Raw genomic sequence first — 16,080 nt, forward strand, 5'->3', positions numbered from 1 at the left:
CTTAATCCTCCACCGAACATGAGAAATGAAAGTTTCTTTGACTCGAAACCTTCAGCCATCCATCTATCGGGATTAAATTTATCAGGATCTTCCCAATAATCTTTATTATAATGAATAGCATCAGCATTGATTCGAAACATTGTACCGGCTGGCCATTTATATCCTGCTATTTCATCAGGTTTATTAATTGATCTTACAATAAAAGGTATAACTGCGAGAACACGAGAGACTTCCTTTACAATCGCTTTACAGTATTTTAATTTTTGAACATCATTTTCAGTGATTGGGCGTGTTCTATCACCTTGGAATATTCTATCAATTTCTTCCAACATTTTCTTTTTCACGTCTGGATTATGTGCAATATGATATATAACGAACGAAATCGTATTTGCTGTCTAAATAAAAAAAATTAAATTTAGTGTAATTTCAAGCTGAGGTTCAGCATTTCTTTGAAATTTACTTACTGTATCAGTTCCACCAAGAAATCCATCAAAAATAACACCACAAATTTCAGAATCAGTCATAGGTTTATTCAAAGCTTCACCACCAACAGGTTTGACATGATTAGCATCACGAGGTGTATTCGCAGTAATTAACGATGTCAACATATCATTTGTTAAAGATTCATCCAATGGTGTATTTTCAATTGTTTGTCTACGTCTCTTGATAATTTCATCCAGTCTTTTATTAATAAATCTTATGTTCTGAAGTAAATCATCTGCTTTATTCTTAAAAAATGGAACATAATGTCGTAAGAAAGAAGATACATTTATAAATAATACAAACCCTAAAAGATGTTTACGAAATGCTTGAACTAATTTTACAGAATCATTGACTATTGCTGATGGATGATCAGATTTTTCATCACTGAGAGTATCAAAATAAGCCGCCATTGAATATGATCTTTCCCCAGTTAACAATTTAATAATCATATCGTTTGTGTATTGATTAAACCATGCAGTAAGATCCAATTTATTTTCACTTTCTTTGATAATTTCTTCTTTAAGAAATAATTTATTCCAATAACCTTCCAGTTCGTTGAAAAGTTTGTTTGTCCAATCAATAGCTTCATTAGTAAATTTCGGTGACAAAATAGCTTGTGTGAAAAACTGACGATTATATTTCCACGATTTAAGATCTTGATTTAATAATAATCCCTTTCCTTCAATTCCCAATTCTTCTAATCCCTCGCTATTAGGATATTTTACCATGTGTAAATTTTTTGTCGAAGGTGTTAAAAGTTTTTCAATATATTCTACTCTAGATAAAATTATAGCTCGTCCATTCAACTGAACCTCGTATATGTCACCATATTTCTTGCGGTTAAATTCATAAAATAATTTTGTATTTCCTTTAGACCACAAATAGTATTGAGGTAAATTACCAACGAATGGGAATGGAAATGGTCCAGGTAAAGGATTGACGCGAGTAAAATATTTGTAATAATACTGTGCCACATAGATAGTTAATATAGTACTTAAAAATAAAAGAAAATCACCAATTCCAAAATTTTCGAACGATTTCAAATCCATCTTGATTTTTTTTTTTTTTCTGACAAAAGAACGATATAATTTATACTAAATTATCGTGCTTAATGTACATCGTACATGTTTCAAAATCGTTACACAATTTACACTATTCAAATAATAAAAACCCTATAAAAATTTTTAGAAATGATCATTTATCGGAATTTTCCCAGAAAATTATTTATAAGGAAGGAAATCGCTACAATTCAGGTAAACTTAAATATTTTAATAAGTAATCTATACTAAAATTAGCTTATTATCCCTTGAATTAGATAACAAAATAAGAAAATATATATAATAAATATTATTCCCAGATTCTTTTAATATTAACATACAGATTAACTGAATTATTCATTCAACTCCTTATATCAAAGTTTACATAATTATCAATACAATACAATTAGTACTATATACATATTTACTTTTGTCAGTAAAATAGAATTTACCGTACAAACAAAAGAAAACAACAATAATAAAAAAAGAATAGAAAAATAAAACTGATGACAAAAGCAAAATAATAAAAAAATTTTGCACGAAGTGAACTTACTAAGAACCTAAGATAATTGTCAATGTCAGTATCAAAATGCTAACTCAGGGGTAAATTAGAGTGTTATTTCAAACTTTTTCATTTATTTTTGAAAAGAGACATTTGTGTTTTATTTATACAATAGGATCGCATTCAATATATGGTGGTTCAACTATCGTTAATTGAATATAAAAAAAATAGGGTGGATGATATTTTAATCTATTCCTAATCTCCCTTCATTTTCATCTTTAAAAGGCAAGTTCAAATTCATTAAATTTTTATTCGCTACATTTTCCTAGTTTTTATTCCGAAGAAACAGACACGTGATCATTTTTCCGAAAAATTTTTATAGGGATTGTATTATGTTCGGGTATCCGGACTTTATTTTCACCGAAGTCCATTTCACCGAGACCCATTTCGCCGAAGCCATTTCACCTAAGGGATATTTCGCCGAAAGGACGCTTCGCCGAAATACCATTTCACCGAATTCCATTTCTCCGAAGCCATTTTTATCGAATGGACATTTCGCTAAATGGACATTCACCGAAGAATTATTTATTCCATTTGGTTATTTTATTGTTTTTACACTAAATAGTACATAAAGAAATTTTTTCTAGATTAATTTTTAATTAGTTGATTTTTATTAAATTTACCTCGTTGTTCATAATACATTAATCTTTTTTTTACTTACTTTCTCGTGAATAAATGTTTTCAGGAAAATAAAGTTATTTATCTATTATTGCTTAATAATTAATATTAGTTAGTACTTGAATGTTGAAGTGATAATATCCTGGGAAAAAAAATCTCTAATTTTTATTTTCACTGCGCGATGAATATTTTATTTTCGGCGAAATATACTTTCGGTGAAACGACATCCTTCGGCGAAATGGCTTCGGCGAAATAAATGGATTTCGGTGAAATGTACCGTAGCCTTTTTCTAGTTTTTATTCCGAAGAAACTCAGACACGTGATCATTTTCTGAAGAATTTTTTATAAGGATGTCGGGAAATGGTAAGTAAAATGGCGTATGTCGGTAAAAGAGTTAAAAAAATAATTTGCGAATCAGAATCGCACTATTTGTAATTCCAGCCAGAACTATGCTTCTTAATCCGGGTAAAATTACACAGTTTTTTGGCCGACACATAAACTGAGTCGTACTTTACTTGATCTGTTTATAAAGATAATTTCAAATACTGTATATTCAGGATTATAAATATTAAATATAAACTTTTTATCAAAGAATCGGGAAGTTTAATAATATATTTCCCACAACTACCGAAAATGTTATTTAAAGCTTTGAAAACCTAATTTATGTATCATTTTTAAGAGCTGATTATTACGCAGTAAGATTTTCTTTAAAACAATTGTGTCTTTATAATTATATGAACGTCAATTTTTTAGTTTAATTTTAACTAATAATTCAGCACAAACAGTTAAACCGCCACTTATAACTTTTAAAGGAGCATTCATATCTACTAAATCAATTTCATAATTTCTGTATAATAGAGCAATCAAACAAACTAACTCAATCATTGCCAACTTTCTTCCTGGACATAATCTTAATCCTCCACCGAACATGAGAAATGAAAATTTCTTTGACTCGAAACCTTCAGCCATCCATCTATCAGGATTAAACTTGTCAGGATCTTCCCAATAATCTTTATTATAATGAATAGCATCAGCGTTGATTCGAAACACTGTCCCGGCTGGCCATTTATATCCTGCTATTTCATCAGGTTTATTAATACATCTTGTAAACGAAGGTAGAACCGTGAAAACGCGAGAGACTTCTTTTACAATTGCTTCGCAGTATTTTAATTTTTGAAAATCATTTTCAGTGATTGGACGTATTTTATCACCTTGGAATATTCTATCAATTTCTTCTATCATTTTCTTTTTCACATCTGGATTATGTGCAAGATAATATATAACGAACGAAATTGTGTTTGCAGTCTATATTAAAAAAAAAACGAATTTTAATATAATTATGACTTTTAATATAATTATGAAAACATTTATTTGAAATCTACTTACTGTATCAGTTCCACCAAAAAATCCATCCAAAATAATACCACGAATTTCAGAATCAGTCATAGGTCTGTTCAAAGCTTCACCGCCAACAGTTTTGACATGATTAACATCACGAGTTGTATTTGCAGTAATTACCGATGTTAACATATCATTTGATAAAGGTTTATCCAATGGTGTATTTTCAATTGCTTGTCTACGTCTCTTAATGATTTCATCTAGCCTTTTATTAATAAATCTTAAATTTAAAAGTAAGTCATCTGCTTTACTCTTAAAAAATGGAATATAATGTCGTAAGAAAGGAGATACGTATACAAACATTATAAAACCCAAAAAATGTTTACGAAGTGCTTGAACTAATTTTACAGAATCATCGACTATTGCTGATGGATGATCAGATTTTTCATCACTGAGAGTATCAAAATAAGCTGCCATTGAATAAGATCTTTCTCCAGTTAACAATTTAATAATCATATCGTTTGTGTATTGATTAAACCATGCAGTAAAATCCAATTTATTTTTATTTTCTTGAAACAATTTATTCCAATAACCTTCTAATTCATTGAAAATTCTGTTAGTCCAATCAATAGCTTCGTTAGTAAATTTCGGTGACAAAATAGCTTGTGTGAAAAACTGGCGATTATATTTCCAGGATTTAAGATCTTGATTTAACAATATTCCTTTTCCTTCAATTCCCAATTCTTTTAATCCCTCACTATCAGGATATCTCATCACATGTGAATTTTTTGTCGAAGGTGTTAAAAGTTTTTCAATATACTCTATTTTAGATAAAACTATAGTTCGTCTATTCAACTGAACCTCGTAAATATCACCATATTTCTTGTAATTATATCCATAAAATTCTTTGATATCTCCTTTAGACCACAAATAGTATTGAGGTAAATTACCAACGAATGGGAATGGAAATGGTCCGGGTAAAGGATTGACACGAGTAAAATATTTGAAATAATATTGTGCCACATAGATAGTTAATATGACACTTAAAAATAAAGGAACATCACTAATTTCAAAATTTTCTAATAATTTAAAAACCATCTTATCGTTTTCTTTTTCCTTAATTTATTTATCTATTTATTTATTTTTTTTTTTGACCAAAAAATAGTTATATTTCAAAAATGCAAAATCATTGTGCGATATAAAAATAGTAACCCTGTCATAGTTGGGTGTAATTAAATTGGGTAAGCTTAAGCGTAGAACGTGAATCGAGAACATTGAGAGAAATACTTATTTAGTAATCTCATACTAAAATTAGTTCATTTATAACAAAACAAGTAGTAAATGTACATAATAGTCACAGATTCTTTTTAATTTACTATAAACAGTTTAATTGATTATTCATGATGTCAAAGCACGTGTTGGAGTTTATAATACAGCTGTATGCATAATTACGTAAATCAGTATCGTATTTTTATTGCTTAGACAAAAATAAAATAAAATAAAAAAACAAACTAAATAATAATAAATTTCGAGTAAACTTGGTATCTTTGTCAATTTCGGTAATTCGGTAAAGGCAATTAACCATAGCATGAAAATTTTAGTATTACACTTTCCCGAAACTACTGCGGAATGCTTTAAAGAACTTAATTTATATCATTTTAAAGAAATAATAAAAATTGATTATATAGTAAAATTTTTAAAAAAAATTATTTACCGTATATTTATAATCACAAAAATCAATTTCTTGGTTTAATTTCAACTAATAATTCGGTACAAGCAGTTACACCGCCACTTATAACTTTTAAAGGAGCATTCATATCTACTAGATCAATTTCGTATTTTCTATATAATAAAGCAATCAAACAAACTAATTCAATCATTGCCAACTTTCTTCCTGGGCAAATCCTTAATCCACCGCCAAACATGAGTAATGAATGTTTATTTGGCTCAAAACCTTCAACCATCCATCTATCAGGATTAAATTTATCAGGATCTTCCCAATAGTCTCTATTATAATGAATAGCATCGGCATTGATTCGAAACATTGTCCCGGCTGGCCATTTATATCCTGCTATTTCATCAGGTTTATTAATATATCTTGTAAACGAAGGTACAACTGTGAAGACGCGAGCGACTTCCTTTGCAATTGCTTCACAGTATTTTAATTTTTGAAAATCATTTTCAGTGATTGGACGTGTTTTATCACCTTGGAATATTCTATCAATTTCTTCTATCAATTTCTTTTTCACATCTAGATTATGTGCAATATAGTATATAATGTACGAAATTGTGTTTGCTGTCTAAATAAAAAAAAAAAATTTAATATAATTCAGGCTAAGGTTCAGCATTTCTTTGAAATTACTTACTGTATCAGTTCCACCAAGAAATCCATCAAAAATAATACCACGAATTTCAGTATCAGTCATAGGTCTATCCAAAGCTTCACCGCCAACAGTTTTGACATGATTAACATCACGAGGTGTATTCGCAGTAATTAACGATGTTAACATATCATTTTTTAAAGGTTTATCCAATGATGTATTTTCAATTGCTTGTCTACGTCTCTTAATAATTTCATCCAGTCTTTTATTAATAAATCTTAAATTTAAAAGTAAGTCATCTGCTTTACTCTTAAAAAATGGAATATAATGTCGTAAGAAAGGAGATACGTATACAAACATTATAAAACCCAAAAGATGTTTACGAAATGCTTGAACTAATTTTACAGAATCATCGACTATTGCTGATGGATGATCAGATTGTTCATCACTGAGAGTATCAAAATAAGCTGCCATTGAATAAGATCTTTCTCCAGTTAACAATTTAGTAATCATATCGTTTGTGTATTGATTAAACCATGCAGTAAAATCCAATTTATTTTTATTTTCTTTGATAATTTCTTCTTTAAGGAATAACTTATTCCAATAACCTTCCAGTTCGTTGAAAAGTTTGTTTGTCCAATCAATAGCTTCATTAGTAAATTTCGGTGACAAAATAGCTTGAGAGAAAAACTGACGATTATATTTCCACGATTTAAGATCTTGATTTAACAATATTCCTTTTCCTTCAATTCCCAATTCTTTTAATCCTTCACTATCAGGATATGTCACATGTGAATTTTTTGTCGAAGGCGTTAAAAGTTTTTTAATATACTCTATTTTAGATAAAACTATAGTTCGTCTATTCAACTGAACCTCGTACATATCACCATATTTCTTGTAATTATATCCATAAAATTCTTTGATATTTCCTTTAGACCACAAATAGTATTGAGGTAAATTACCAATGAATGGGAATGGAAATGGTCCAGGTAAAGGATTGGCACGAGTAAAATATTTGTAATAATATTGTGCCACATAGATCGTTAATATGGTACTTAAAAATAAAAGAAAATCACTAATTCCAAAATTTTCGAATAATTTAAAAACCATCTCGTTTTCTTTTTTCCTTTATTTATTTATTATTTTTTTTTTTGACCAAAAAATGATTTTATTAAATCATTGTGCGATAACTAAATTGAGTAAGCTTTTAAGTGTAGAACAACATTGAGAAAAATACTTATTAAGTAATCTCATACTAAAATTATACACAACATATTCTTTTTAATTTACTATATACAGTTTAATTTGATTATTCGTGATGTCAAAGCACGTGTTGGAGTTTACAATGCAATACTGTAATACTATTGTATGTATAATTACTTGCTAATAAAATTTTAAATGTATTGTAAAATTAATATTACAGTACATTATATACAAACCATGTTAATTAGTCTTGTAGGGACATTGTACTATAGCTAATAATACAGATCGTAATATAAATTGTTTTGTACTTTCATTATAAAAAATTTATTGTACAATTTATTGCTAAAGTGCTATTACAATATATTGAAATTGATAATAAAACAGTTTTAATGTTTTATCTTCGGAACCTTTTGGAATTTACCATTTAATCCAGCCAAGAATCAGAAACCCGTTCCTACAAAAAAGAGAGAAAAGGAACCATTAATAAAGTTTCCTAATAAAAAAGTTTCAAAAAATTCTAACTTACCACCCAATCCATTCAAGCAAGAAGTGGAAACCCGTCCCTCTAAAAAGAAAAAAAACGATAATAAAAAACGTTTTTAACTTGGTTCAAAATTTTATTTTTCCAAAAATTTAACTAATTTCGCACTTGTACAACATAAAATCCATTATCATACCGAGAGATAATGAAGTCAGGGAAGATAAAAGAAGACGTTACTATAATTAACGTCTTTTCTTAAGTCAGGAGTCTCATGATACAAAAGAAAATCAAAAAAAAAAAGTTAATAAAAATTATTTTTAATGAAGTTCCAAATTTTTTTATTTGAAACTCACCTGGGAATCTGTTGTCACCGATTTCCTTACAAAAACCAAGTTTCAAATATTTTTTTTTTCGAAACTATCTCTGGGATCCCGTTATAAGTCAGAGCTGATTCCCTATCAAATAGGAAAAAGATTAAAAACTGAGTTTGATTTTTAGTTTTGAATTCATCTTTTTTGAAACTTAATCTTGGATTTAGTTCCAAGTCAAAGTCGATTCCCTACGAAAAAGTAAAAGAAAGATTAATAAAAGTTTCTTTCTTTTTTCGAAACTCACTTGGGAATATGGTGCTCACGTTGGAGCCGATTTCCTGAGCCGATTTCCCTATAAAAAAGGAAAAAAAATTAAAAAAAAACTTTTATAAAAAAGTTTTAATTCCTTTTTTCAAAACTTGCCTGTTCCAAGCGCCTAGACTCATCTAAAAATAAGAAAAACTGAGGCTTATTTTTCACCAAGACCCTACATGTCCATACCGTCTAAAAAAAGGAGAAAATAAAAATTTAGTAACCATTTTAAGACGGAAATAAAAATTTAAATAAATAATATACTCACAAAAATCCCACATCCAAAGAGCCAAAGAAACGCATAAAAAAAAATAACAAACAATTAAAAACTATTCATTAAAATAAAAAAAAAATTCAAGAAAAAAAAGGGGAGAATCTTACCCGGAATTTTGCATCAAAAGAAACTGAAAGAACCACCTAAGAAAAAAACTGAAATGTTAATAACATTCCATCAAAAGAGTTAATTTGAAATAAAAGAAAACACCATTCACCGAATCTACGTTCAAAGATCCACCTAAAAAAAATGTTAGTTGCAGTTCGTTAAAAGGCGCAGTAAAGAAAAAAAATGAAATCATATATTTACCGAATCCCAATATCCAGAGAAATCCGAAAGAACCATCTAAAAAAAAAGAAAGAGAATGAAAGTTAATATCTGTTCGTTAAACTAATAATAAAAAAAGAATTAAAAAAAAACTTGCCAAATTCTTATATCCATATCCAAAGAGACTAGAAAACTCAAATTAAGTATAAAACAACACCTTAAGCCACATGTCCAAAGAATCGCCTAAAAAAGAATAAAAACAATAAAATGAAATCATTAGTAAAACATTTCGCTAAAGAAATAAATTAGAAAGAAAAAAAATATTTTTTTCGGAAGAGATAATACGCCCAGGGACATGACCATCTAAAAAAAAGAGAAAATTGTAAAACATTTCACTAAAGAAATAAATTAAAAAAATATATCGATATATATATTTTTTTGGAAGCTCTTACCGAAATAATACGTGCGCCGTCTAAAAAATAAGAGGAAATCGAAACATTAATAAAATGTTTCGTTACTGTAAATTAAAAAGAACAAGAAACTCACCCACAGAATTCAACGAGTCAAAAGCTCTGAACGAGCTCCCATCCCACGTATCCAAAGAATTGAAAAGTCGCCTAAAAAAAGGGAAAAAAGAACTGTTAGTAAAATTTGTTGAAAAAAAAAAATTCATTTTACTCGCCGAAATCCCGTCTTCAAAGCAACCTTCCCAGCCATCTAAAAAATAAGAAAACAAAACATAAGAAATGTTTCGTTAAAGAATTAATTTGAAAAAAAATACAGTTCACCAAAATTCAAAAATCCAAGTGTCCAGGCCCGTCTAAATAAAAAAGATAAAATTTGATATGTTAAAATAGTAAAAAATTTACTAAAAACAAAATCTCATGCGTCAAAGAGATTCAAAGAATCGCCTAAAAAAATGAAAACGAACTGTTAGTAGCTGTTCGTTAAAATATTAATGAAAAATAAATTAAAAACTTACAAAATATCGCGTCCAGAAGACTGAAGGAGCCACCTAAAAGGAAAAATAGAAACGTATAAGCATTTTATTAAAGGATTTGTTTTTTTTTGTGGGTGGTTTTCAACACTTTTTTTAAATAAAATACGAAAAAGAAAGGATGGAAAGGGGAAGGAAATGAAGGAGGGGAGAAGGAACGAAAGGAAAACGAAGGAAAAAGAAATGGAAAAAAAAGGAAGGAAAAGGAGTAAAGGGGAAGAAAAATAGTTTAAAATAGGTTAGATAAATTGCGGCAGAGCTTTTCCCCAATATGGATTATAATTTTTTTTTATTATTTATTACTAATATTGATCTGAATCTATTTATTTTATTTTATTTTAAAAATTTAGACAATGACGGGCTGGGAGCCATACAAGTCTGGAAGCTGAGCCCTTAAAAATAAACTACAATACTACACTAACCAAGTATAAACCCAACCCTTTTGACATAACTCGAGCAGGATCGTACTGCCTATTATTTATAAAAACAACACTATGCATTACCTGCATTGTACGAAAGAAGAGAAAAAGAAAAAGAAGAAACAGAAAAATGAAAAAAATAAAGAAAAAAAAAGAAAATAACAGATAATTATAATTAATGAAATCTATATATTAGTTAAAATGAATAAAGGAGGCCCATCCACCAGAATGAAGGTAATTCGAGGTCGGGATCGATGCACGGTCAAAAAGACCATTAGAGATCGCAGAATTCTCAGGTGGCCGCAGCGTCGATTCATTGTTAAATTGAATGGGTAATGTTTGTAATTACGTTTTTAATTTTTGTTAATATTCAGGGAGCATTTCCAAGAGTGAAGTTTGTTATTGTGTTGCGTTTTGTATATTGATTGCTGTATTGAAGTGAAGAAGTCAAAAATAATTTGTCGTGTGACTGAATGTTTATTCATAAATGATTGAACGACTTCAACAATGTTTTGAGGAATCAATTGATGAAGAACTAAATAAATGTCATGAGTATTGCTTGTGACAGGTAAAAATAGGGTGTATTTGTTAACGACGTCAGGTATGAATAAGACAAGACAATGGTTGGAAACAGTTAATTAGAATATTAAGAATTAATAAAAGGACGTAAGTTCTGACAAAAACCCAGGTGTTCATTGGTATCAGGGTGATTGGTGCAGATAAGGCAAGGGATTCCATATAGTTTTGGGTAATGTTTTAATAAAATATCTCCACAAGGGAGAAGTTGATCTGAATCTATTGGAATCCTCAAGAGTCGTGGGCATGGTCACGTGGACGCGGTTGTAGCCGTGGAAGCTATGGTCATGATGAAGGATTTGGACAAAAGTAAAAAATTCTATTTACATTCAATTTAATTATATATTTGCGAAATATTTAGTAAATAGCAAATAGTAAATGGCAAATATAAATATAAAAATACATGTAAAATATTTTAAAAATAGCAAATATTATCTCGCAAAGTTTATTTTTTATTAATTAATTGCAAAAGTTTTGTGAAATATTTGTACATTATATAAACCAAAATATTCATAAGAATAAGTATTTTACAAGTGTTTGCAAATATTGTTGGTAATAAGTACTTGTGATTGATTATCAGTATTTTTATTGCTTAAAGTAATCAAATATTTATTAAACAAAAATAAAATAAAATAAAATAAAGAAACAAACTAAATAATAATAAATTTCAAACTATTATCTTTGTCAATTTCGGTATCAAAATAGTAACTCGGTAAAGGTAATTAATTTTAGCAGGAAAATTTTAGTATTACATTTTCCTGAAACTACTGCGGAATGTTTTAAAGAACTTTAATAAAATATTGATTACATAGCAAAATTTTTAAAAAATTATTTACCGTATCTTTATATTAAATTACAAGAATCAATTTCTTGGTTTAATTTCAACTAATAATTCGGTACAAGCAGTCACACCGCCACTTACAACTTTTAAAGGAGCATTCATGTCTACTAGATCAATTTCGTATTTTCTATATAATAAAGCAATCAAACAAACTAATTCAATCATTGCCAATTTTCTTCCTGGGCATATTCTTAATCCTCCACCAAACATGAGAAATGAAAGTTTCTTTGACTCAGAACCTTCAACCAGCCATCTATCAGGATTAAATTTATCAGAATCTTCCCAATAGTCTTTATTATAATGAATAGCATCGGCATTGATTCGAAACATTGTCCCGGCTGGCCATTTATATCCTGCTATTTCATCAGGTTTATTGATTGATCTTAAAATCGTAGGTACAACTGTGAAAACGCGAGAGACTTCCTTTGCAATTGCTTCACAGTATTTTAACTTTTGAAAATCATTTTCAGTAATTGGACGTGTTTTATCACCTTGGAATATTCTATCAATTTCTTCTATCATTTTCTTTTTCACATCTGGATTATGTGCAATATAGTATATAACGAACGAAATCGTGTTTGCTGTCTAAATAAAAAAAAAATTATAATATAATTCAGGCTAAGGTTCAGCATTTCTTTGAAATTACTTACTGTATCAGTTCCACCAAGAAATCCATCAAAAATAACACCCCGAATTTCAGTATCAGTCATAGGTCTATCCAAAGCTTCACCGCCAACAGTTTTGGTATAATTAACATCACGAGGTGTATTCGCAGTAATTAACGATGTCAACATATCATTTGTTAAAGGTTTATCCAATGATGTATTTTCAATTGCTTGTCTACGTCTCTTAATAATTTCATCCAGTCTTTCATTAATAAATCTTACGTTTTGAAGTAAATCATCTGCTTTATTCTTAAAAAATGGAATATAATGTCGTAAGAAAGGAGGTACGAATGCAAATATTATAAAACCCAAAAGATGTTTACGAAGCGCATGAACTAATTTTACAGAATCATTGACTATTGCTGGTGGGTGATCAGATTTTTCATCACTGAGAGTATCAAAATAAGCTGCCATTGAATAAGATCTTTCCCCAGTTAATAATTTAATAATCATATCATTTGTGTATTGATTAAACCATGCAGTAAAATCCAATTTATTTTTATTTTCTTGAAACAATTTATTCCAATAACCTTCTAATTCATTGAAAATTCTGTTAGTCCAATCAATAGCTTCGTTAGTAAATTTCGGTGACAAAATAGCTTGCGTAAAAAATTGACGATTATATTTCCATGATTTAAAATTTTCATTTAATAATATTCCTTTCCCTTGAACACCCAATTCTTCTAATCCTTCATTGTCAGGAAATCTCACTATATGTAAATGTTTTGTTGAAGGTGTTAAAAGTTTATCAATATATTCTGATCTAGATAAAACTATCTCTCGTCCACCCATTTGAACCTCATATATTTCACCGTATTTCTTGTAATTATCTCCGTAAAATAACTTGGTGTCACCTTTATATTGCAAATAAAATTGAGGTATATTACCAACGAATGGAAACGGGAAAGGGCCGGGCATAGGATTGACACGAGTAAAATATTTGTAATAAAAATGTGCCACATAGATCGCTAATATGGTACTTAAAAACAAAAGAAAATCACCAATTTCAAGATTTTCGAACGATTTTAAAACCATTTTGTCGTTTTCTTTTCTTTTTTTTTAATTTTAGAATCTTTTTTTCTAATCAGGTAACATATTTATATTGTTTCGGAATTACGAAAATTATTTATGCGTGTCAAGAATAGTTAACCATACGAACAATAAATACTATTTAACAGTAGTATAACTAAGTTGGGTAAACTCTAAATCTGTCAATATGTTATCAACAATCAAATTTTATTTTTCTAAAAATGTAGACGAATCAACAATCAAAAATTATATTTTATTATTAATCAAAAATATGTTTTACATGTTGAGTAACTACCCCATAGAATGACTTATTGTTAGTCTCGGCATCAAAAATGGCATTCCGGGTAAACTAGGAAACGGAAATCATTAAGTTTTATTGATGTGCATCGTCACGTGCTGGACGGACATTCCCAGTATTTGAAGAATTATATAGCCTTTCGCTTACACTTTGAGCCGAAATCGGATCACTTGAATAATATATATTTCAGGCTGGAACTATTTGAAATTTTTGGCCAACACTATGCTTCTTCGTTCCGACGCTTTTATTGTCTCAAATTTTGATCTTTGGGTTAAAAAATTCATTTATATATACATTTTTTAAAGATGGAAGACTCTATAAGCACTATAAATATAAAAGAGGAATTCTTATTAACACATTAACTTAAGTGAAGAAAACTCGGTATTACATTTTCTGAAGCTACTGTATAATGTTTCTTAAAGCTTCAAGAAGAATTTAACTGTATTATTTAAACATTTTATTCTAAAATTTTTTTTAGAAAAAAAAAATTTACAGTATTTTATAAATACAAGAACGTTCAATCTCTTGGTTTAATTTCAACTAATAATTCAGTACAAACAATTACACTGCCACTTATAGTTTTTAAGGAGAATTCATATCTACTAAATCAATTTCGTATTTTCTATATAATATGTAAAGCCATCAAACAAATTAGTTCAATCATTGCCAACTTTCTTCCTGAGCAAATTCTTAATCCACCGACAAACATGAGTAATGAATGCTTGTTTGGCTCCAAACCTTCAACCATCCACCTATCAGGGTTAAATTTATCAGGATCCTCACAACAATCTTCATTTTTATGAATAACATCAGCATTGATTCGAAACATTGTACCGGCTGGCCATTGATATCCTGTTATTTCATCAGATTTTTCAATACATCTTGGGAAAATGCGAGAGACTTCCTTCACAATTACTTCACAGTATTTTAACTTTTGAAAATCATTTTCAGTGATTGGACGTATTTTATCACCTTGAAATATCCTATTAATTTCTTCTATCATTTTCTTTTTCACGTCCGGATTACGTGCAATATAATAGATAATGAATGAAATCGCATTTGCGGTCTATATTAGAAAAAAAAATAAAAAAAATGGAATTTTTAATATAATCTTAGGCCAAGGTTTATTTATTTGAAAATTTTACTTACTGTATCACTTCCACCAAGAAACCCATCAAAAATAATACCACCAATTTCAGAATAAGTCATAGGTCTATCCAAAGCTTCACCACCAACAGTTTTGGTATAATTAACATCACGAGGTGTATTCGCAGTAATTACCGATGTTAACATATCATTTGGTAAAGGTTTATTTAATGATGTATTCTCAATTTCTTGCTACGCTTCTTAAAAATTTCATCAAGTCTCCTGTTAATAAATTTCATATTTTGAAGTAATTCATCTGTTTATTCTTAAAAAATGGGACATAATGTCGTAAGAAAGGAGAAACATAGTAAAACAATATAAATCCTAGATGATGTTTACGAATTGATTGAACTAATTTTACAGAATCATTGACTATTGCTGGCGGGTGATCAGATTTTTCATCACTGAGAGTATCAAAATAGGCCGCCATTGAATAAGATCTTTCCCCAGTTAACAGTTTAATAATCATATCATTTGTATATTGATTTTCTTTGATAATTTCTTCTTTAAGAAATAATTTATTCCAATAACCTTCCAGTTCGTTGAAAAGTTTGTTTGTCCAATAAACAGCTTCATTATTAAATTTCGGTGACAAAATAGCTTGTGCAAAAAATTGACGATTATATTTCCACGATTTAAAATTATTATTTATTAATATTCCTTTCCCGCTAACTCCCAATTCTTCTAATCCCTTATTGTTGTAAGAAAATCTTATCACATGTGAATTTTTGTCGAAGGTGTTAAAAGTTTTTCAAATATTCCGCTCGATATAAAATTATGAATCGTCCATTCAAATGAATCTCGTATATATCACCATATTTCTCATAATTATACCTGTAAAATACTTTGAAATTTCCTTTAAACCACCAGTAGAATTGAATCAGATTACCAATAAACGGAAA

The sequence above is a fragment of the Rhizophagus irregularis genome, chromosome 10 (assembly GCF_026210795.1).
Source record: "Rhizophagus irregularis chromosome 10, complete sequence".
NCBI lineage: Eukaryota > Fungi > Glomeromycota > Glomeromycetes > Glomerales > Glomeraceae > Rhizophagus > Rhizophagus irregularis.